We start from the raw sequence: 25,453 nt of genomic DNA on the forward strand, positions 1-25,453 counted from the left end.
CACATTAACAGTTTTCCCATTAAAGAGGCACTTCTGCGCCACTCATGTTTCTACCACACATCTGAGCAGTTGGGCCCCAACCAATCTAGAAATTATCACCTATCCTGTGGGTATGTTATAACTTTTTATTACCATAATGGGGAAAACAGAGTTGTTTCTATAAAGGTACCGTCACACTAAGCAACATCGCTAGCAACATCGCTGCTGAGGCACAACTTGCTAGCGATGTTGCTGTGTGTGACATCCAGCAATAACCCGGCCTCTGCTGTGAGGTCGCTGGTTGTTGCTGAATGTCCTGGGCCATTTTTAGTTGTTGCTCTCCCGCTGTGAAGCACAGATCGCTGTGTGTGACAGCGAGACAGCAACAACTAAATGTGCAGGCAGCAGGAGCCGGCTTCTGTGGACGCTGGTAACCAATGTAAATATTGGCCTTTCCTTGGTTACCCGATATTTACCTTCGTTACCAGCATCCGCCGCTCTCACACTGCCAGTGGCGGCTCCCTGCTCCCTGCACACATAGCTGGAGTACACAAGTAATTAACCCGATGTGTACTGTGGCTAGGAGTGCAGGGAGCAGGAGCCGGCACTGGCAGTGTGAGAGCGGCGGACGCTGGTAACGAAGGTAAATATCGGGTAACCAAGGTAAGGCCAATATTTACATTGGTTACCAGCGTCCACAGAAGCCGGCTCCTGCTGCCTGCACATTTAGTTGTTGCTGTCTCGCTGTCACACACAGCGATCTGTGCTTCACAGCGGGAGAGCAACAAGGAAAATGACGGGTGCGTCTTAAAATCCGAATATAGCTTATTGAGGGGGGCTGTCTGTGTGGCTCTGTGTACAGGCGACCGGGTGCCTGTTGGTGCGCGCAGGAAGCTGGGTGCCTGGTGCCTGGTGCCAGCTGCCTCTGTCTCGGTGGCTGGCTTCTCTGTGTGGGTGGGCAGGCCTGCAGTGGCTGTGCTGCGGGTGTCCCAGTCTGTCCTCGGTCCCGACTTCAAGTGATGGCGCCGTGAGTCAGCACATGCACAGATGGAGCTCTTGGATGAGAGCTAAATCTGCGCACGCGCCACTCCACCAGTCGCCATCATTTTGAAGCCGGGACTGCAGACAGACTGGGACACTCGCTGCACCGGCCTGCTCCACCACTGACCTGCCGCTGACCCACTGCCAGCACAGCCTCTGCCTCCTGTGACCCCACTCCACCACCGCTGCCGCCCCCCTCCAACAAGACAACACCGGAGTATAAGACTGACCCCATTTTTTTTTTTTTTATTTATTTCTTTATCTTTTTTTTAACTCTAAATTTGGGGTGGGTCTTATAATCCTGTTTGTCTTGTAAAACGAAAAATACGGTAAGTCACCACTCTGTGTATGGAGAGTGGCACCTGTAACCATGCCCCCAGCACTGACTGACAGCCGCTCAGAAGCTGTCAGTTAGTGCACGAGCACGATTACAGCCGTCAGTGACTGAACCTGCTTGTGCTCCTCCCTGTGGCTGAAAACAGGTAACTTTATTCCTCCTGGCAGCGGGGTTTAATGTACAGGCGCTGAGCAGATTCAGAATGCTATAAACCTGGAGATTAACGACATACCTGCAGGTTAATTGCATTTTTCCACATGGGATGTTCCCTTGAAAGAAGCACTCCACGTTTTTTTCCCCAACCCTGTACTTCCCACTATATATATATATATATATATATATATATATATATATATATATATATATATATATATATATATATATATATATATATATATATATATATATATATATATATATATATATATAATATACACACACACGATTCCACCTGATAAGGATCGCTGGGAGGTCGCTGGTGATGTCACACAGTCAGATCTTACCAATGACGCAGTAACTATCAGTGACCTGTATAACAATCTCGGCAGTCACTGTGACCCTGTCACACAGTGTCAAACACAGCGATGCGTCCTGCCCAGCAGAACATCGCCTTTGAAGAATATGGACCGGACCATTTGGCAACGACTAGAGATCTCACAGCAGGGGCCTGATCGCTGGTAGGTGTCACACATAACGAGAACGCTAACTGGATTGTTACTGCGTCACCAAAACTGTGACGCAGCAGTGATCTCGTTGTGTGTGACGGGGCCTTAAGGCTATGGTAGCGATGTGATTATCCTCTCCTCTATATTCTCCTAATGATCTAATTGATTATTAGCTCAGCCTCTGTGACTGTACACGATCATCTCTTACATTATAGCAATGTGACTGGAGCTGCGTAATCATAATCATCAACTGTGATATTTGTTTCCCCACCAGCACCTGTGGAGAAATTGTGTGGTATATTCCATGCAGTTACATCACGCAGGCAGTTCTATTATTACGATCCCCAGTAGAGAACATAGTCATGAAATTCTCAGGGGTCACCATGAGATCAAATGACTTAACAGTGTTGCAAACCCTTCCCATGCACAAATGTTCCAGCAATGTTGCAGCAAATCCATGATAGTATCCAGTCATGCAGATTTGTTGCAGATTTTGCTGCAAAATTGTAAGGCATTTATTATTCATACCAAAGAATAAAATCCAATGCCTCGCATAAATTGGCATGAAAATGGATGATTATTCCGCACCACAGGTCCTTTTCAGTGTATCCTGCACACAAGAATGTACTTTGTGTCTGAACATAACCCCGTTCACATTCAGGATGAGGGGTGATGTTTTTACCACTGCAGCCGGACTAGTGCTCGCGGGAGACAAAGCTGAACACAATAAAGCACAATCGCGTGATTTTGGCATAGCATCCGCATGTTACTATTCTCAAGGACAATAATAACCTGTCTGATGAGCAGGAAATTGTTACTGACTGTTCACTCTTCCTGTGCTCAATGGAAGGAAATCATCCACACCTATCGCATCACAAATATTTTGAAAGGGAATTTACTAGATATTTTAGTGATGGGGGTAATGTTTTCAAGCACTTATTCCACTTGTAATCGCTCTTGCATGATAACAATTTGGTGAAATGTTGAAACCGTATCAGACTTGTACTAGATGGCTTAAAAGGAGATCAGACACGGCAGAAAACTAAAATCTGTCCATTCTGCCACAATTATAAATTAGGTTGTTGTTGTGGAGCACAATGGGCAGATCTGTTTACTTAATGATAAGTTTTCATGTGTCATTTAATAAGATGTACAATAGTGTGTACCTGCGCCCGTCGTTTGTGCGTCACGGGCAAATCGCTGCCTGTGGCGCACAATATTGTTAGTTCCCGTCATACATACTTACCTTCCTAGCGATGTTGCTGTGGCCGGCGAACAACCTCTTTGTTAAGGGGGAGTGTCGTGCAGCGTCACAGCGCCGTCACACAGCGGCCGACCAATAGAAGCGGAGTTGCGGAGACGAGCCGCATTAACGACACACCCACCTCATTGCTGGAGGACGCAGGTAAGGAGATGTTCATCATTCCCGGGGTGTCACACGTAGCAATGTGTGCTGCCTCCGGAACGACGATCAACCAGCGTCCACAACAACCAACGAGATTTTGAAAATGAACAACATGTCAACGATTAGGTGAGTATTTTTGATCGTTAACACTCGCTCGGAGCTGTTACACGCAACGACGTCGCTAACGACACCGGATGTGCGTCACGAATTCCGTGATCCCGCCGACATATCGTTCGTGATATCGTTGTCTGTAAATGGGCCTTTAGTGCCATAAACGGGGACAATGTCCTGAGAAATAAAAGTACACAAAACAAATAGGACACTTTTTAGAAGCATCCTGAATAGGACCTGTGAACTATATATACCCTATGGGAACAAATAGCCTAGAAATCAGAGGAAACCACTATGGGTAAATAGCGCTGTAAGGGGCGCAATCAATGAAAACAATTCAGCATTTGGAAAATTAAAGCAAGAGAGTAGTGACGCGGCATTGAATATTTATAGAAAATAAATAGACTCATTGCCAGAGAAAGCAAAAAGAATCCAAAATTATTCTTCAACTACATACAGTGCCTTGCGAAAGTATTCGTCCCCCTTGAATTTTTCAACCTTTTCCCACATTTCAGGCTTCAAGCATAATGCTAAAAAATGTAATGTTCTGGTGAAGAATCGACAACAAGTGGGACACAATTGTGAGGTTGGACGAAATTTATTGCTTTTTTTCAACTTTTGTAAAAAATAGCTGAAAATTGGGGCGTACAATACTATTCGTCCCCTTTAATTTCATACTTTGTAGCGCCACGTTTTGCTGCGATTACAGCTGCAAGTCGCTTGGGGTATGTCTCTATCAGTTTTGCACATCGAGAGACTGAGATTCTCGCCCATTCTTTCTTTACAAACAGCTGGAGCTGAGTGAGGTTGGATGGAGAGCGTTTGTGAACAGCAGTTTTCAGCTCTTTACACAGATTCTCGATTGGATTCAGGTCTGGACTGTGACTTGGCCATTCTAACACCTGGGTGCGTTTATTTGTGAACCATTCCATTGTAGATTTTGCTTTATGTTTGGGATCATTGTCTTGTTGGAAGACAAATCTCCGTCCCAGTCTCAGGTCTTTTGCAGACTGCAACAGGTTTTCTTCAAGAATAGTCCTGTATTTGGCTCCATCCATCTTCCCATCAATTTTAACCATCTTCCTTGTCCCTGCTGAAGAAAAGCAGGCCCAAATCATGATGCTGCTACCACCATGTTTGACAGTGGGGATGGTGTGTTCAGGGTGATGAGCTGTTGCTTTTACGCCAAACATATCGTTTGGCATTATACTCAAATAGTTCGATTTTTGGTTTCATCTGACCAGAGCAACTTCTTCCACGTTTGGTGTGTCTCCCAAGTGGCTTGTGGCAAACTTTAAACAACACTTTTTATGGATATCTTTGAGAAATGGCTTTCTCCTTGCCACTCTTCCATAAAGGCAAGATTTGTGCAGTGTACGACTGATTGTTGTCCTATGGACAGACTCTCCCACCTCAGCTGTAGATCTCTGGATGAACTGCAGAGGGATCATGGGCCTCTTGGCTGCATCTCAGATCAGTCTTCTTGTTTGAAATGAAATTTTTGAGGGACAGCCGGGTCTTGGTAGATTTGCAGTGGTATGATACTCCTTCCATTTCAATATGATCACTTGCACAGTGCTCCTTGGGATGTTTAAAGTAGTGGAAATCTTTTTGTAACCAAATCCGGCTTTATACTTCTCCACAACAGTATCATGGACCTGCCTGTTGTGTTCATTGGTCTTCATGATACTATCTGTGTTTTAATCAGAACACTGAGACTATCACAGAGCAGGTGCATTTATACATAGACTAGATTACACACGGGTGGCTTATATTTATCATCATTAGTCATTTAGGACAACATTGGATCATTCAGAGATCCTCAATGAACTTCTGGAGTGAGTTTTCTGCACTGAAAGTAAAGGGGATGAATAATATTGCACGCCCCAATTTCCAGTTTATTTATTTTTTTACAAAAGTTTAAAATAAGCAATACATTTCGTTCAACTTCACAATTGTGTCCCACTTGTTGATTTTTTTTTCACCATAAAATGTAAATTTTTTTTTATCTTTAAGTTTGAAGCCTGAAATGTGGGAAGAGGTTGAAAAATTCAAGGGGGCAGAATACTTTCACAAGGCACTGTAAATAGTAAGAAACCAAAACAATGATGGCGTTGTCTCTGTCAAACTGTGAGGAGGTAAGTTTCGGACTGGATCCGGAAAACAGAGTTGATCTAGTCTATATGGACCTTTCAAAGACGTTTGGTACAGTGCCATACAAAAGGTATTCTACTCTGTACACACCCTTGTAAGTGATATACAGAATAGAATTTTACTATTTGCAAATGATGCTAAACATTACAGGGTATTCAACACGAAAGAGAATATTTATTTATTTATTTATTTTTTAATTATAGAAAGGTTTATGTAAGCTGGAGGCTTGGGCTGAAAAATGGCAATTGATGTTTAATATAGATACAGTTAGGTCCAGAAATATTTGGACAGTGACACAATTTTCGCGAGTTGGGCTCTGCATGCCACCACATTGGATTTGAAATGAAACCTCTACAACAGAATTCAAGTGCAGATTGTAACGTTTAATTTGAAGGTTTGAACAAAAATATCTGATAGAAATTGTAGGAATTGTACACATTTCTTTACAAACACTCCACATTTTAGGAGGTCAAAAGTAATTGGACAAATAAACCAAACCCAAACAAATATTTTTATCTTCAATATTTTGTTGCGAATCCTTTGGAGGCAATCGCTGCCTTAAGTCTGGAACCCATGGACATCACCAAACGCTGGGTTTCCTCCTTCTTAATGCTTTGCCAGGCCTTTACAGCCGCAGCCTTCAGGTCTTGCTTGTTTGTGGGTCTTTCCGTCTTAAGTCTGGATTTGAGCAAGTGAAATGCATGCTCAATTGGGTTAAGATCTGGTGATTGACTTGGCCATTGCAGAATGTTCCACTTTTTTGCACTCATGAACTCCTGGGTAGCTTTGGCTGTATGCTTGGTCATTGTCCATCTGTACTATGAAGCGCCGTCCGATCAACTTTGCGGCATTTTGCTGAATCTGGGCTGAAAGTATATCCCGGTACACTTCAGAATTCATCCGGCTAGTCTTGTCTGCTGTTATGTCATCAATAAACACAAGTGACCCAGTGCCATTGAAAGCCATGCATGCCCATGCCATCACGTTGCCTCCACCATGTTTTACAGAGGATGTGGTGTGCCTTGGATCATGTGCCGTTCCCTTTCTTCTCCAAACTTATTTCTTCTCATCATTCTGGTACAGGTTGATCTTTGTCTCATCTGTCCATAGAATACTTTTCCAGAACTGAGCTGGCTTCATGAGGTGTTTTTCAGCAAATTTAACTCTGGCCTGTCTATTTTTGGAATTGATGAATGGTTTGCATCTAGATATGAACCCTTTGTATTTACTTTCATGGAGTCTTCTCTTTACTGTTGACTTAGAGACAGATACACCTACTTCACTGAGAGTGTTCTGGACTTCAGTTGATGTTGTGAATGGGTTCTTCTTCACCAAAGAAAGTATGCGGCGATCATCCACCACTGTTGTCATCCGTGGACGCCCAGGCCTTTTTGAGTTCCCAAGCTCACCAGTCAATTCCTTTTTTCTCAGAATGTACCCGACTGTTGATTTTGCTACTCCAAGCATGTCTGCTATCTCTCTGATGGATTTTTTTTCTTTTTTTTCAGCCTCAGGATGTTCTGCTTCACCTCAATTGAGAGTTCCTTAGACTGCATGTTGTCTGGTCACAGCAACAGCTTCCAAATGCAAAACCACACACCTGTAATCAACCCCAGACCTTTTAACTACTTCATTGATTACAGGTTAACGAGGGAGACGCCTTCAGAGTTAATTGCAGCCCTTAGAGTCCCTTGTCCAATTACTTTTGGTCCCTTGAAAAAGAAGAGGCTATGCATTACAGAGCTATGATTCCTAAACCCTGTGTCCGATTTGGATGTGAAAACTCTCATATTGCAGCTGGGAGTGTGCACTTTCAGCCCATATTATATATATAATTGTATTTCTGAACATGTTTTTGTAAACCGCTAAAATAACAAAACTTGTGTCACTGTTCACTGTCCAAATATTTCTGGCCCTGACTGTAAATATAGGGTCCTGCACTGGGACAGAGGAAATAAAATGTATAATTATGTACTAAATTGTAAAACACTGTGTAAATCTGTCAGTGAAAAAGACTTGGGTGTATTGTAGCGCCATCTTCCCTGCATTGCTCTTCCCAGCAGGGATGCCATCTTACTCTGGCCCGCTGCCTGCCAGTGCCACACTGCCTTCCTTTCCCACGGCCCCACCATGTATGCGTCTTTTGCTTCCTCCTCCTGGGAATGCACCTAGGGCACGCATGCGCACAGCTACTCTTCTCTTAAAGGGCCAGAGTGCCATTTCCTGGAAGTGCCTCTCTGTAAGAGGCACTGGGCACCTAAGGTACTCTCCCACTAGCGGAGAGGCCTGAGCAATGTGGTTAGTTAGTGGTCTGTCCCTAGCTAGTTGTCAGGTCACCATGTCCACTGTCCATGCCAGTGTCCTATTCCTGTTCTCCGGCTCCGTTGGCATTCCCGGTGGTCGCTGTCTACGCCATTGACTCTCTGCCTTGCTGTGCTATCTACCTCAGCTGTCCCGGTGTTCCCTATTTAGCTTGGCTGTTCTGTCTGCCTCAGCCGTTCTTGCTGTACCTGCTATATTAATGACTTCCCTTCCAGCCTTTGGATTCTGCCAGGTTTCACCTGTGTCCGCCCCTGCCCTGGGGGTCAGCTGCCACCGTCTCGGTCACTGCCCTGGGAGTGGTTCCTGGCGTCTGCCTTGTGGCTAGCGTTTACTCAAGTCCCTCCCAATAAAGTGTAAGCCTGGGTCCCTCCTCTGGTCCAGTGGCTCCACTTCGGCTCGCCGTCTTACCATCACCAGCGGCGAGCGTTACATGTATGGGTGGCTGGCAAACTTCACTTTCGTGACCAGTGCCAGACAGCTGCTATTGTGGCTAATAAAATAATGGGATGCAGTAAAGAGGCATAGATGCTCATGACGAAAACCTAGTTTTGCTTCTATACAAGTCTGTTATGATCCGGAACCATGGAAGACCACCACAAATCATTGGCAAAAGGTGACAAGAGCATTGGCAACTAATCTGACCGCCATCCTCTTACTAACCATCACAACTAGAAGTAGCCGAGGGGTGAACTAACATCCTGTGCACCGCGAACCCAGCCGGAGAACTAGCTATCCTAAAGGTAGGAAAGATGAATAACTCTCTGCCTCAGAAAATAGACGAGAATAGCTAGCCCCCCACATTCAAAGACTGCGGTGATATAGGAAAAACACAATACGCAGGTAGATGACAGGATTAGCAAAAGGTGAGGCCCCCGCTGACTAAAATAGGAAAGGACAGGAAAGGGACTGATGGTGGCCAGAGAAAAACCCTGCAAAATACCAACTTCCTGATAGTACAAAAAGGCCCTCAGATCGCACGATCTGAACTCCGTCCTATACCAGGTGCCCTTGTCATACCAATTAACAGAAAACAAGAATCATAACAAAGTCAACAAGCCACAAACACATGGACCCAAAGGAGCTATACTCCACACAGAACTGCAGGGAGTTCCCCAACAATCCACTGAGGGGGAAAATCCCTACAAGCAAATAAACTGAAACCAACCACAGCAAATCACAAACCCAGATAAACAAAAGAACCAGACAATAAATAAAGAGCAAGCACTTATCTGGAGTAGATGTGGTGTAGAGCAGGATTAAGCAGGCTGGAGATACAAAGAACAACTGACATCCGACAACAGCCTGCAATCAGACCAGGATTTAAATAAGCAGAGAGTTAGCAAAGGAAACACCCACTGCACAACACACCTGGTCCAAGTCCAAACCATTCCTGGCCACCAGAGGGAGCCTCCCAGCAGCCAAAGCATAACTAACATTCACAACACAAGTCACTAGTGCTGCCACACTTAAAATATTGTGTACAACTTTGGTCTCCGCTTTATAAGAAGAAAATAGCTGAAGTATAGAGGGTGCAGAAAATTGCAACCAAGGTTAAGTGAATGGGTGGCCTGCAATAAGGTTTAGGGGTGATCTTATTACAATTGTACATGTACATATACAGTTAGGTCCAGAAATATTTGGACCGTGACACATGTTTTGGCATTTTACCGGTTTAACAGAACCTATTCAAGATACAGATTGAGAGCGATAATATCTCTCTCTCGATCTGTATCTTGAATAGGTAAAGCGGACTCTCCGCTTTAATTTTAAGGGATTCACCTCCTAATTGGCGTAAGCATTTAGAAACTACAGCTCTTTAATATGTAGCTGCCTCGTTTTCAAAGGACCAAAAATAATTGGAAATTGTCTCAAAAGGGATTTAGTGGGCTGCATGGGCTATTCCCTTGTTAATCTCTAATCAATTAAGCAAGTAAAAGGTCTGGAGCTGATTCCAGGTGCGGTATTTGAATTTGGAAGTTGTTGCTCGGAACTAACAACGTGGTCAAAGGAGCTCTCAACGGAAGAGAAACAGAACATCATTGGGCTGAAAAAAAAGAAATCCCCATCAGAGAGAGAGCAGAAATGTTAGGAGTGGCCAAACCAACAGTTTAGTACAGTCTGCAAAAAAACCCCAAAAACTACTCACTGGTAAAGTTGAGAACTCAAAAAGGCCTGGACACCCACAGAAGACAACAAGGGTGGATGATCACAGAATTCTTTCTGTGATGTAGAAAAACTCCTTCACAGCAATAACCCATGTGAAGAACACTCCAGCAAGTAGGTGTTTCAGTATCTAAGTCTACCATAAAGAGAAGACTTTGTGAGAAAAAAAAAATACAGAGAGTTCACAATAAAATACAAACCATTAATCAGCCTTAAAAATAGAAAATCAAGGTTACTTTGCCAAAAAAATCTAATGAAGCTGTCCAGTTTTGGAAGAGCACTCTGTGGAAAGATGAAACTAAGATCAACCTGTTCCAGAATCATGGGAAGTAGAAAGTATGGAAAAGGCATGGTACAGCTCGTTATCCAAAGCACAGGACCTCCTCTGTAAAAAACTGAGTGATGGCCGGGCACGCATGGATTCCAGTGGCCCTAAGTTCCTAGTGTTTATTAATGATGTGACTGAAGACAGAAGCAGCAGGATGAATTCTGAAGTGTACAGGGTGATACTTTCTGCTCAGATTCCAACAAATGCAGGAAGGTTTCATTGGACGGAGCTTCACAGAACAGATGGGCAATGACCTAAAATGTACAGCCAAAGCAACAAAGGAGTTTTTTAAGGCAAAGTAGTGGAATATTCAGCAAAGTCAATCACCAGATCTCAACCCCTTGGAGCATTTTAAACATCTACCGTTTTTTTTTGTTTTTTACCACAAATAAGCCCTCCCCATAAATAAGCCCTAGCAGGGATTTTCAGCATTTTTGGAGCAAGGCTTAAATATAAGACCTCCCCCTAAAATAAGCCCTAGTTGCGGATCAATAATGAAGTGTCCATGCAGCTAAAAAAGTTACAGATACTGCAGGATACTTCATTATACACAGCGGGCACCCCGTAATCACACTCACCCGACACTGAGTGGCACACTGATGGCACACCCGCACACATCCGATCTCACACACACACACACACACACACATACATCTGATCTCACACACATACATCGGATTGCGCACACACATACTTACCAAATCCAGAGACACCGATCTCTTCTCGCCGACAGAATCCTGAGAGGCAGTGCAGTGGAGCGCAAGGACCTGCCGCAACAGGACCTGCGTACACACGTGACTTCCTCCCATAATTCCCTGCGGCCGGCAGCGCTGTGTGTGTGTGTGTGTGTGTGTGCTGCGATCTGCTGTCTGTGTATCAGCCAGCAGCAGGGGAGGACGGCGTGCAGCACCCACCACAGATCACAGGAGGACCTGGGAGCCACGCAGACGTCCGGGTCTGGTAAGTATGCATCTCCTGAAAAATGGGTGGGGTCTGCTCTTGGGGGGGGGGGGGGGGGGAACTTACCTACCCCCCCACCCCCAGCCGTGTTTCTCCAGAGTAAGACCTCCTCCAAAAATAAGCCTTAGTGCTTTTTTGGGGGGCAAAAAAAATATAAGACAGTGTCTTTTTTTTGGAAAAACACGGTATGTAGATAGAAGAGGGAGGAGGGGCGGCGCTCTACCTCCACCCTTCACCTGTCGTCATACAATCTCATCAGCACCAGCTGCCATCTCCTATCTCAGTAATGGGAAAGTCTTCACTGAATACAGATTTTACCTCAGAATTGAGAATTGTGATAATGACTGATCAATTCTGAGAGGGAAAGAAACAGATTTGTCTGATGAGATATATAACAAAGCTGCTTAGTTTCATGTGTATTATTGAATTATGAAATAGAAATGTAAATGATGGTTATGCTTTAAAGCAGAATAACCCACAAACCAGCTACAACTGAAAGTCATCTGCAGTAAAGGCCGGCAAAGCCACAGAAAAGAGGAAACCCAGCATTCATTGACGTCCATGGCTTCCAGACTTCAGGCAGTCATTGCCTGCAAAAGTTTCTCTATAAAGTATAAAAAAAATGATAATTTTATTTATGACAAGGGGCAGATTCTTTACTGTAAGAGCAGTCAATTTTCTTAATTGGAATAATTAATAATGTAACAAACTCATTATAGAGCCTCATGCTGTTCCTTTAATTCTGCACAGAATATGCACCGATTGTGTTCAGAAACTCAGTTTTTGAATGATCCTGAAACAGGAATTCTGCTTAGAACACGAGGGCTATCGCCTTTTAATCTATTCTATATTCTGCTGGTGTCTGGCAGAAGCCCCTCCTTTTTACCAAAGGGTTCTGTTTTATTTTTGACAGATCAGCGGGAAGAGGCTTCTGCTGCAGCTAGTCGTCTGACAGTCACAAGCAGAACAGTTAGGAGGAGGAGGTGAAGGATGGGGATGTGGCTTATCTCTTCAGGCAGTTTTAATAGAACTACAAAACAAAATAGTGCAAAAGAAAAGGAGAAAAAGAAAGGGGTTGTACACCTCGTCTTTATGAAATTCATTTTTTTTTTCTTTTGGCTACAAATCAATTTTTTTTTATTTGGATTTCATTAGGGATGATCGAATACTTCGATTATCCGGCTTCGCGAATATTTGCAGACTACCTCGCCGCTATTCGACTGCGCATCGAATATTCGCGAATAATGTAAGGGGTACTTTGCACACTACGACATCGCAAGCCGATGCTAGCGATGCCGAGCGCGATAGTCGCCGCCCCCGTCACAGCTGCGGTCTCTTGTGATAGCTGCCGTAGCGAACATTATCGCTACGGCAGCTTCACATGCACTTACCTGCCCTGTGACGTCGCTCTGGTCGGCGACCCACCTCCTTCCTAAGGGGGCGGGTCGCGTGGCGTCACAGCAACGTCACACGGCAGGCGGCCAATAGAAGCGGAGGGGCGGAGATGAGCGGGACGTAAACATCCCGCCCACCTCCGTCCTTCTGCATAGCCGGCGTGAGCCGCAGGATGCAGGTATGAGATGTTCCTCGCTCCCGCGGCTTCACACACAGAGATGTATGCTGCCGCAGGAATGAGGAACAACATCGTAACATCGGTCCTTCCGAAATTATGCAAATGACCGATGCTACACCGATGATACGATTTCAACGTTTTTGCGCTTGTTAATCGTATCAAAAACAATTTACACACTCCGATATCGACAGCGACGCCGGATGTGCGTCACTTTCGATTTGACCCCACCGACATCGCACCTGCGATGTCGTAGTGTGCAAAGTACCCCTAAGTCTATGGGAAACCCGAATAACAACTATTCGGGCTTCCCATAAACTTACATTGCGCATCGAATAGCGGCGAGGTATTCGGAAAATATTTGCGAAGCCGAATAATCAAAGTATTCGATCATCCCTAGATTTCATTAAAAAATGTTGCCCCCTTTTGCCTTCTATAGTCTTTGTTTTGCACTTTCTTTTGCAGGCTGTAGAATGTGCTGAGAATCCCGGGTGGTTCTGGTGGTCCAAAGAGCGTTTCTAATTTTTTATTTATTTTTTTTCGTCTGATTTGTCCTCTCAGCTGATTTTATGAGCACACATTACGGCTAAGTTGAATGTTTTAGGCTATGCGTGCACTAGAGAATGGACTTTTCTTAAGAAAAATCCGCACCCTCTGGCAGAATACCGCACCCGCGTTTTTGCCTCGGTTTTTCCGCGGGTTGGTCCCTGCGGTTTTTTACCATTATCTATGGCAAAAACCGCAGGTACCTGTGGAAAAGAAGTGACATGCTCATTAATTCTGCAGCGGAAATTCCGCGGGTAAATCCGCAGGTATAAATGCGCACAGCATTTTTTTTTTTTTATACCCATAGGTTTTGCTGGGGAATGACTACAGAAATGTTACACATTTTCTGCAGCAAATCCGCTGTAAAATCCGCGGTAAATCCGCAGCGTGCGCACATAGCCTAACATGGAAACAAAAGGCCTGCAAAAGACGAATGGTGCAAAATTTTTAATGAAACCAAATTTTATTTTTCGCCCCAAAAACATATATTTTAAGTAAAAAATTTTATGGGGAAAAAATTTGCAAGGATATAGGTTTTTTTTGTTTTGTTTTGTTTTTTTGTGCATTTTAACTATTTTTTGTGCTCTCTTTTAAATGCAGCTTTAATTCCTCTACCATTTATAGATTTATGTCCTTGTTTTATTATTATTAACCATAGGAAACCATTCACTATAGCAAAGATGTAAAAATTAGTGTGGCTTTTGAAAGGGGGTTAATACTTTTGCACAGCAGTGGGTTGATGTCACTCCTCTGTGTACATTCACCGTTCACTAGAACCTTTGTAAAGATTCCTGGAAGTGGAAGAACGTGGCACAGCGCTGGGTTAGGCTCTTGTGAGCCGCCTCCATGATCCCTCAGCCCATATACCATAGGGATTTCCATGTGCCGGACTACTGCTCATTTGTATGTCCCTATGTTGGAGGAGAGTCTGTCCGGTCAGTCTCATTTATCCAGCACAGACATTTTCTGAGAACACTAGTTCTGTGTAGATAGATCCCTCGTAGGGAGCTGTTAATGTTTATTCCATGTTCTGCACCTAGAAATGTTGCGTCATCCTCTCTATTTTTTGTATTTTCCCCTTAGTCTGCCGACGTCTATACATACATACTATTTTTTATTTTTTTTTTTACAAGCTATTCCCTGTATTATAGCTGTTCAGTGTGCGAACGCGTCTTTCCATTCTTTCTCATGCTTCTTTTATGAACACCATAGTTAAAAAGCAAAGACTGTCTGGCCCCTGGATTAAAGCCCCACTCCACCATTTTTTAATTTTTTTTTTTTTTTTTTTTTTTTTTGCTGTATATCACCTCTGGAGTAGTGATTTAAATCTAAGTCCCCTGACTGCTGTGTTATACTCATCCTTTTTATCGGTTATCCTCTCAATGTTCAGTCTTCTGCAGTTACATAGGTTGAAAAAAGAACACCAAAAAACTGAGCTGTAACAAATGTTCAATAAGCATGCAACATTACAAGCATGTGAATTGCAGCCTCAAGACTAGAAAAAAAACAAGGAGAAAAATTGTAGGAAAAATACCCTGACTATATAAATAAATAAATTGCAAGTGCTTAATAACAGGGTACTTAGTATATACATTTTTGCAAAAAGGTAAGAAGCTGTCTCACCTCGTCACGGTGTACCCATCTGATGGTAAAGTGGTCAGCTGTGTCCCAGATTAAATACACAGCAAAAAGTGAGAAGCAGGCAATTGTTCAGCCTCAGTTGAGTTTATTGAACATTTGTTACAGCTCAGTTTTTTGGTGTTTTTTGTCTGTTATCTTGCTTTAATGCAAGTTGGGGGTGCAGCCCTCCTGATACTGAGGCTGAACAATTGCCTGCTTCTCACTTTTTGCTGTGTATTTAATCTGGGACCCAGCTGACCACTTTACCATCAGATGGGTACACCGTGACGAGGTGAGACAGCTTCTTACCTTTTTGCAAAAATGTATATACTAAGTACCCTGTTATTAAGCACTTGCAATTTATTTATTTATAGTCAGGGTATTTTTCCTACAATTTTTCTCCTTGGATTTTTTCTAGTCTTGAGGCTGCAATTCACATGCTTGTAATGTTGCATGTTTATTGAACACTAGAAGGTGGCCCGATTCTATATATATATGTATGTATGTGTATATATATGTATGTATGTGTGTATATATATATGTGTATGTGTATATGTGTATGTGTATATATATATATATATATATATATATATATATATATATATATATATATATATATATATATATATATATATATATATATATATATATATATATATATATATATATATATATATATATATATATATATATATATATATATATACATACACATATAGATATATAGATAGATAGATAGATATATATGTATATATATATATATATATATATATATATATATATATATATATATATATATATATATATATATATATATATAATGTTGTTATGTGTAGTTACCAAGTGTTTGTGTAGGGCGCTGTACATGTTCTGGGTGTTGTCTGGGTGTGACGGGGGGGGAGAGCGGTGTTGTATGTGTGTTGCGTTGTTTGTGGAGCGCTGTGTGTCTGTAGCGTTGTGTGTGTGTGTGTGGTGTGTTTTGGGGGGAGGTATGTTTTGTGCAATGTGTGTGTTGTGCGGTATGTGCGAATATTTGTGTGTGCCGCGGTGTTTGTGTGTTGTGTGTGTGCAGCGTTGTCTGTGTGTGTGGGTGTCTGTATATACTAAGTACCCTGTTATTAAGCACTTGCAATTTATTTATTTATAGTCAGGGTATTTTTCCTACAATTTTTTTTCTTGGTTTTTTTCTAGTCTTGAGGCTGCAATTCACATGCTTGTAATGTTGCATGTTTATTGAACATTTGTTACAGCTCAGTTTTTTGGTGTTTTTTTGTCTGTTATCTTGCTTTAATGCAAGTTGGGGGTGCAGCCCTCCTGATACTGAGGCTGAACAATTACCTGCTTCTCACTTTTTGCTGTGTATTTAATCTGGGACCCAGCTAACCACTTTACCATCCATATTGAAGTTTTGACATGACACTAGTCAGGTACAGAATATGTTTTTAACTTTAGTAGGTTAGGGACTGTCTCAGATGGGTACACCGTGACGAGGTGAGACAGCTTCTTACCTTTTTGCAAAAATGTATATACTAAGTACCCTGTTATTAAGCACTTGCAATTTATTTATTTATAGTCAGGGTATTTTTCCTACAATTTTTCTCCTTGTTTTTTTTTATAGGTTGAAAAAAGACCTAGGTCCATCTAGTTCAACCTTCCTCCACCAATTATATATTTGCTAATTATGTCATTTAGAATGTTGTGTACGGAGGAAATCATCCAACCATTTTTTTTTTTTAAAAGCTGTTATAGTATCAGCCATTACTACCTCTTGTGGTTGGCATTCCACAGTCTGACTGCTCTAACTGTAAAGAACCCTTTCCTATTTAGCTGTCGGAATCACTTTTCTTCCACTCGCAGTGAGTGCCCCCTGGTCCTTAGTATTGTCTTTGGAAGAAATGTCATGTGCCAGTCCTTTATATTGACCACACATGTATTTATACATATAAATGAGATCTGCTCTGAGACGTCTTTTTTCTAAGCGAAACAAATCCAACTTTTTCAACCTCTCATCATATGTGAGGCCTCCATTCCTTGTAATAGTCTAGTTACCTGCCTTTGAACTGACTCTAACTTCTGAATGTCCTTTTTAAAGTGTGGAGCCCAAAACTGGATCCCATATTCTAGATGTGGCCTTACAAGTGATTTATAGAGGGGTAACAATACGTTGGGATCCCGGGATTTAATCTCTTTTTATACACCCTAAAATCTTGTTTGCTTTAGCAGCTGCTGCCTGACATTGAGTGCTGCTGCTCAGCTTATTTGTAATGAGGATACCCAAGTCCTTCTTCTGTTCTGTAGTCCCGAGTTTACTTCCATTTAATGTATATGCAGCTATAGGATTACTCAGTCCTAGTTTGTAACCTGCCGCCAGCTCCAGGTTTCATGGAGCCCACAACTCAATTCAAGCCTATGAGAGCCTCATTCTTGCTCTCATAGACTTACATTGCGAGCTTGTGACGTAACTTCTGATTTTCGGTCAATCAAAAGATGGCACCGTGGGACTGAAAAAAGGTGAAGACTCCAAAGGGCAGGAGACTTAGATTTTAAACGCCGCTAAAGCAGTGAACTAAACCCTGCTGGAGTGGCGCTTAAACAGCTACATTAATAGTATGTGACTGCTGGACCGGAGCCCTGTGGACCTCCTACTTCCTCTGGGCATCCCCGGTGGCTAGCCTGTTCTGAATCGTCTGTGCCGCAAACATGATGTTGCACCAGGCCAGGTAGGAGGAGGTTCTCGGGGCTGTGGTCCAGAAGTCCTTCATGCTTGTTTTCCCTTCATCTGTGCCCTTCTCTGTCTCTATGAAGCCAAGTCTGTTAATCAAAGAGGGAAAGGGATTGAGTGGGGATCGCTGGGAAGGTGCACATAAATGCTTTTATTTTTTTTCACGCCATGATGCATCGAGCGCATGCACTATTTTATTTATTATTATTATAATCATTATTATGCCATCTATTCCCTTGCGCTTTACATGTGAAAGGGTTATACATAATAGGGACAAGTACAATAATCCTAAACAATACAAGACACAGACGGGTACAGGAGGATAGAGGTCCCTACCCACGAGGGTTCAGTGTACAAGGGATGAGAGGATACAGTAGGTCAGGGTAGAGCTGGTCTTGCGGCTCTATATCAGACTGAGGATTACGGCAGGTTGTAGGCTTGTCGGAAGAGGTGGGTCTTCAGGTTCCTTTTGAAGCTTTCCACGGTAGGTGAGAGTCTGATGTGTTGTGGCAGAGCATTCCAGAGTATCGGGGAGGCACGGGAGAAATCTTGGATGCGATCGTGGGAAAGAGGAGATGAGAGGGGAGTAGAGAAGGAGATCTTGTGAGGCTCTAAGGTTGCATTCAGGTAAGTACCGGGAGACTAGGTCACAGATGTAGGGAGGAGACAGGTTGTGGATGGCTTTGTAGGTCATGGTTAGTGTTTTGAACTGGAGGGTAATGGGAAGCCAGTGAAGGGATTGGCAGAGAGGAGAGGTCGGGGAGTAGCCGGGGGACAGGAGGATTAGTCAGGCAGCATAGTTTAGAATAGATTGTAGGGGTGTGAGACTGTTAGAAGGGAGACCACAGAGCAGGAGGTTGCAATAATTCAGGCGGGAGATCATAAGGGCATGTACTAGGGTTTTTGCAGCTTCTTGGGAAAGGAATGTACGAATCCGGGAAATATTTTTCAGCAGTCCTTCTGCACTGAAAGAGTCCCTTTAAATAATTGCTGATGCTGCGGAGATCACAGGACATTATTCACTCGACATACATACTGCTTGTTATTGTAGCTGATGCACTTTGTCGTCTGGGAGGAAATTAAATACTTGCAATATTTTGTGTCCTCCTACCCTGTTTTGTTTAAAAGGACGGGGTATGCTACTGCAAGTGAATGGAGAACCCGAAGTCATAGGGCAGAATGAGAAAGCTAGCTTTACATACCAAGCATATTTAGCGGGTATTATATGAGCACTGTGTCCATAACGTCTCCTGCATATGAGCCTGTATCCCGCTATGACTGAGTTAATTACATTTTTAGGGGACTTAATTTTAGATCTGCCGCCAGAGGGAGACGCAAATAGTAAAGTAAATTGTTTACCGTTTCCATTTATGGCACTTAAGGCTCCTTGGGGAAAATAAATCTTATAGTTCCCTAGAGAGAAAAGAAGCCGAGCGTTTCTCAGGGAACATAAGTCAGAATATGACCCCTGGGTAAGGCTCCTAATGGAAAATTCATGCAAGACTGGTATTTTCTTGCAAAATGACAGTATGTACCATTTGTAAAAGGCTGAAAAGATTTTAATGCAAAGGGTTATTCCACAAACTGCAAGAATTTTACTGAATTAAGGACTCTAAGGCTATGTTTTACGTTGTGTTGGGTATATAGGCCCGAAAAAGCTGCAAACATCTTGGCAGAGGCCAAAATTGTCCCTTTAGCCTCACTTGGTCTATATAACTATAATTGTTTTAGCCAGGAAATCTATAGCTGACACATGGCTCTGTATATCTATCTCATTGGAGGTATAAATCCGGACCCACTTCTGCTTTATACGTCTGATCAAAGGTAGAAACATTATGCAAACAGATCCTGCTACTGGTGACCATGTTGTAAATTACACAATAGGGTGGAATAATGAAGAAATAGTTTTAAAGGGGCCATTCTGTTTTAGTGTTAAATGGAATCGTCTGCAGGCTTTTGCTATGTAATCTGAGGACACAGATTTCAGCGATGTGTCAGTTATCAGGCTTTGTGCTATGGTTTACTTGCTATGATTGTTTTAGCACCAGGAGCTTGTCATTCCTCAGACTATATCAGCTACACCAGTATGTGCTGGCTAGTCTAACCATGCCCCATCCTCTGCTAAGCAGTTCACTGTAAATAGACATTGTACATTGAGAGCTGTGCTGTGGACGGAGTTAGCTTTCTGAGCTCTGATTCATACTTCATCTAAGAACTTTGATAATGTCACAACTGCTGCACCCAGTAAATTAAGTGATACACCGTTGGATTCAGGATCTCTTTGCCTACATCATGCTCCTCTCAGATGAGGTAGCAAAATTCTGTGGAGATTCCCTTTAAGGACTCATTATCACATCAGTATTTTTTCCAAAACCATGAGTGTCTCCAAAACACACAGAGCAGGTGTGCTTATACTCGCCTCTGGTGTGGCCGCGGTTCCATCAATGTCTAAAGCCGCGTTCCCGGTTCCCACATGACATTATGACATGCGAGCCCCACCATCAATCAACACATGGTGTCTCTCCCTGCCCTCAGATATCTGAGCAGGATGTGAGCGGTGCACTGACTTCCTGCTCAAACGTCCAATCACTGGGTGAAGGAAGCCGGTGCTGATTGGTCACTGGGCTCCCATGTCATTACAATGTCACGTGGGCCTTGGGAGCACGGCTTCAGACATCTCTGGAACTGTGGCTGCACCGGAGGGGAGTATAGGCTTATTTATTTTTACAGGGGCAAACAAGGGGAATGAGAAGGGGTTGTCCAAGTAGTGGTCAACCCATTTAAGGCCCTAATACACATCAGGTTAAAACTGAGTTTTCTAATGGATCATTCAGAATTGATTATCCTGATTGCTTTTTGGTCATGGCCACGCAGTTTTAGGGTGCGCGCCCACGATGAGTGTTCACAGCATTTTGGACGCAGCATTCTTCAGCTACGTCCAAAACTCTGCGTTGTACAGTACAAGCAAAGCAGGTGGGATTTCTAGAAATCTGCCCACTGTGCTTGTTTTTCCACACCAAAAACTGACCTTCTTGAGCCGCAGCATGTCAATTGTTTGGTGCAGAAATGCGAGTGTCCTCTACAGGGAGAATAACCGCGAGAGACCGCAACTGTCCAAGTCCGAATCTTGAGCACAGGCAGCTGCGTTCTCCTGCAGAGGAGACTCGCTGCCCCACAGGTCAGGACTTCCCGCGTCCAGGATGCAGTGGGTCCTGATTGTGGGCATGTACCCTTAGGGGTACTTTGCACACTACGACATCGCAAGCCGAGCGCGATAGTACCCGCCCCCGTCTCAGCAGCGATATCTTGTGATAGCTGCCGTAGCGAACATTATCGCTACGGCAGCTTCACACCCACTTACCTGCCCTGCGACGTCGCTCTGGCCAGTGAACCGCCTCCTTCTTAAGGGGGCGGGTCGTGCGGCGTCACAGCGACGTCACACGGCAGGCGGACAATAGGAGCGGGGGGCGGAGATGAGCGGGACGTAAACATCCCGCCCACCTCCTTCCTTCCGCATTGCAGCCGGGACGCAGGTAGATGTTCCTGGCTCCTGCGGCTTCTCACACAGCGATGTGTGCTGCCACAGGAACGAGGAGCAACATTTTACCGTCGCTGCTGCTAAATTATGGAAATGTCGGACCCTACACCGATCATACGATAACGACGCTTTTGCGCTCATAAATCGTATGTAAAAGGATTTGCACACTACGATATCGACTGCGACGCCGGATGTGCGTCACTTTTCGATTTGACCCCACCGACATCTCAGCTGCGATGTCGTAGTGTGCAAAGTACCCCTTACAGTTTTACCCTCGTTTTAGAGGCATACTGAAACTTATGCCATCCCCATGATTGCATAATGTGTGTTCTGGAGAAAGGGATATATGCCGCGCTCACACCACGTATTATGATAAATTTATGTCTCTTTATTCTTTGTAGGCACACGTCACCGCGTTTCGGGGGACGCAGCCCTCTTCATCAGGACAGCAGACCAAAGAACATAAATATGGCCAATATTTGTCTATATTTATGTTCTTTGGTGTGCTGTCCTGATGAAAAGGGCTGCGTCCCCGTGATTTCAGGCAGTTCAGTGTATTCCTATGGTCTGCGGCTGTAATTCAATAGCTAAGGTCAATCAGTAACGCTGGAGTCCCTGCATCCAGTGCTTTCTGGTTTGCGGATCTGTTTAGAATAATTTTCTCTTTTAGGATTTTCTTATAAATGAAGACCCCATAAAAACCCCGCATAGACTTTACACCAGTCGTCATCAAAAAAGGGAAAATGCTTGTCATAAAGAATGAAATCTGACCGTGCGTTACCAGCGAACATAATAAAGGAAGTTAGGCTCCAGGTTTGTGGTGTAGGTTTCTAGCTATAAAAAAAGGAAGCTATATATGGAACCAGATGCCAGTCTCTTTGGTTACCTTTTGCAAAATGATTTGCAATACTTTTCAATGCAAATATTGCAAAGTCGGCGATTGCAAATTGTCTGTCTGCACCTTCAGGTTCTTGTTTTACAACTTCTGTTCATTCCATATAAACCACAATCTACTGAACAACTATATGTCTATAATGCCCCTCGGATATATTAGCACTATCGTAAATATCATGTGTGGCGTCCGGACGGTGACTGGTGTATATATAGGTACTGCTGCTGCATGGACAGCACTATAATACTAGGAAAGTGTCTAGGAAAGCTTCATGGGACCTGTGACTTAAAGGGAATCTGTCACCAGGTTTTTGTCACCTAATCTGAGATCAGCATAATGTAGGGGCTGAAAAAGAAGGCCTAGCCCAGTGATTGGCAGCACTGTCACTGAGCTGCTTAGTGTAGTGGAGCCCGCCCCCATGGACGATTTACAAAATTTACATAGCAAAAGGTACAAGTTTATAAAGTATTTAATTTGGTTTAAAGGGGGCCACAAAAAGTACAGGAACATTGCTAGAATGCAGCCCACGAGCTGCAGAGGGGGAAACTTTTAGGTTTCAAGCTAAATTTCTGATGACAGGTTCCCTTTAAGCAGTTGCCTTCATTCTAATAAGTGCAGATCTCTCCAAATGCACTGATCCATCATCCATGTTCGTGAGGGGGGAGTAGGGGATAATCTTTATTGCCAGCGCTGCTCTTCTGGTGCTTTGTTCATTACTTGTATTCCCTGTAGTGTCCTGTACAGGAGATGGTGCCCGCACATCTTTTAGTATCGAATTAATCGTACAGGTGCATTAATCGCAGTGTATGTCTAAATATTGGCCATACAGCATATTTGTTCAGTGGTGACATCACGGTGCAACAACGCTGCTGCCAATCACTGGGCTAGGCCTTCTTTTTCAGGAAAAAAAAAAAAGCAAAAAGTTATCCCTATCCAACCCAGCAATAGGATCCCCCGGCAATTGTGAAAACAAGACTCTGGAATTGCAGTGCCTATTCTCATGATCGTTGGGGGCTTCAGTGACCAAACCAATGGGTATAAAATGCTGATCGCCAATCTTATGGGGAACTCCTTTCTTATGTTCTCCCCCAGCCCTGAGAATTTTGCTCTGCGGTCCCATCTTGAATGGAGCAGAGGTTCTTCATGCTCAACCTCCGCATCAATAATTGTCTACAAGACTACCAGAGAAATCCAAGTCTATACTAGGGAATTGGAAAATAAAGCTAGAAGACAAAGAAGTGGAAATAGGGCCTTAGCCGCGTGGGATAGCGAGGATACATCACAGGTTCTGCTCGCCTTAGAGGTTTGTGCGAGTCACAACCTTAGTTGCAGACAGAAATACCATGATCGTTGGAGCCCCAAGTGTAGATCCACAATGTGATTGTGCCTGAAGAAGGCGATGGAATCTCTGAAACATAAGACACATTAAGACTATGTGGCCACGTTGCTTTTTATGAGCTTCTTTCCTGCATATATAAAAGCATGCTTTGGCAGGAAAAACGCAGCGGAAGAAACGCACATTTTTCATTGCATTCTGCAATCTCTCTGATCGCAGAATTTAGAGGGTTAAACTGTGAGGGGCGGCGTGGGGACCGCTCCGGGCAATGATAGTGCAACATCAGCTGGAGACCCAGCACCTGAACCCCTGCGATCGCCATGACTAAAATAAAGCACAAAAAGAAGAAAAAAAAACCCCGCACAAACATTCAGGAGGCAGAAAGAGGAATCTCTTACCTCTCCCTGGGGATGACCCTTTAACGCCTTCATAGACAATTGTAGGACACAATTCTCTTAAAGAGAACCTGTCACCACTTTTTTGCCGTATAAACTGCGGCCACCACCACCGGGCTCTTATATACAGCATTGTAATATGCTGTGTAGAACATATAAAACACTTTATAATACTTACCTAACGGTTGGCCATATGGGCGTCTCCGTTCTCCGGTGCCGGAGCCTCCTCTTTCGGCCATCTTTGTCTTATTTCTGAAGCCTGGGTGCATAACGCATCTACGTCATACACACTCGCCGGTCCCGCGCAGGCGCACTACAATACTTTAATCTGCCCTGCTCAGGACCTGAATGCCAGCGAGTGTGGATGACGTCGGACACGTCATGCACCGCGGCTAGAGAAGGGGAACAAAGATGGCCAAAAGAGGCGGCGCCGTCACCGGACAACGGAGACGCCCATATGGCTAACCGCGCGACCGTTGGGTAAGTATTATAAAGTATTTTTTATCTTCTCACAGTGGCTCGGGCTCTTATACATAGCATGTTAGAACGCTGTATATAAGAGCCCGGTGGTGGTGGCCGCAGCTCATAGGCCGAAAAAGTGGTGACAGGTTCCCTTTAAGACGAAGGTCTCTTGCTTCGGAGCCAATTCTTATGGATTGTTACACAGTCGTGAATGTTCTTGTGAAATAAGCGTTCATTCACAGACAAGGCGGTTCATCCCGAAAATGTTATTTCTATCCTGCTTCTTGGAGGCCTTCGTGAACCTGTCAAACGTATGGGTTTCAGATCTCTTATTAATCCTTTTGCAGACTGCCGCGTTCTCTACAGCCCATTCAGGAGGCCGGCACATGACCGCTGATGATAGAGACTCCTCAGGCTGCGGGGAAGATGAGTGAAAAATGGGAATGTAAACCTTTAGTCATTTGGCTGTCAACTGAAGCCTGACACCGATGGGCAATAATGGAAAAGTTCTGGTGTCTTAGAGGAAAATGTACCTACAAATATCCTAAATAAGATGTTTGGTCAAGAAAGGGATGACCATTGCCCCCTTCTCAAGCAGAGTCAATAAGTCCGATCTCCTCCTGCTTTGGTGGACTCACCTGGCCAATGTATTTATATGATAAAAAAATATTAATTTGCTTTTATTTTTTTAAATATCGCCCCTGCCAGAAGTTCTCTATCTACAAACTATGAATTCACATAGTTAGCTTAAAGGGAACCTGTCGCCATTTTTTTGCCCTATAAGCCGTGGCCACCACCAGTGGGCTCTTATACACAGCATTCTAACAACTGTATATAAGAGCCCAGGCCGCTGTGTATAACATAAACACTTTATAATACTCGCCTAAACCGGTCATTGCGGTGGATG

At 43.7% G+C, this 25,453-nt stretch overlaps 1 protein-coding gene across 2 annotated transcripts in view; it reads left to right on the plus strand.

The window, feature by feature from the left end:
- The window catches only part of COMMD1 (copper metabolism domain containing 1), a 143,316-nt gene that overhangs the window by 28,164 nt on the left and 89,699 nt on the right, over nt 1-25,453 (plus strand). The gene's annotated exons all lie outside the window — the stretch shown is intronic.

This window comes from Anomaloglossus baeobatrachus, chromosome 3, assembly GCF_048569485.1.
Source record: "Anomaloglossus baeobatrachus isolate aAnoBae1 chromosome 3, aAnoBae1.hap1, whole genome shotgun sequence".
Classification (NCBI taxonomy): Eukaryota; Metazoa; Chordata; class Amphibia; order Anura; family Aromobatidae; genus Anomaloglossus; species Anomaloglossus baeobatrachus.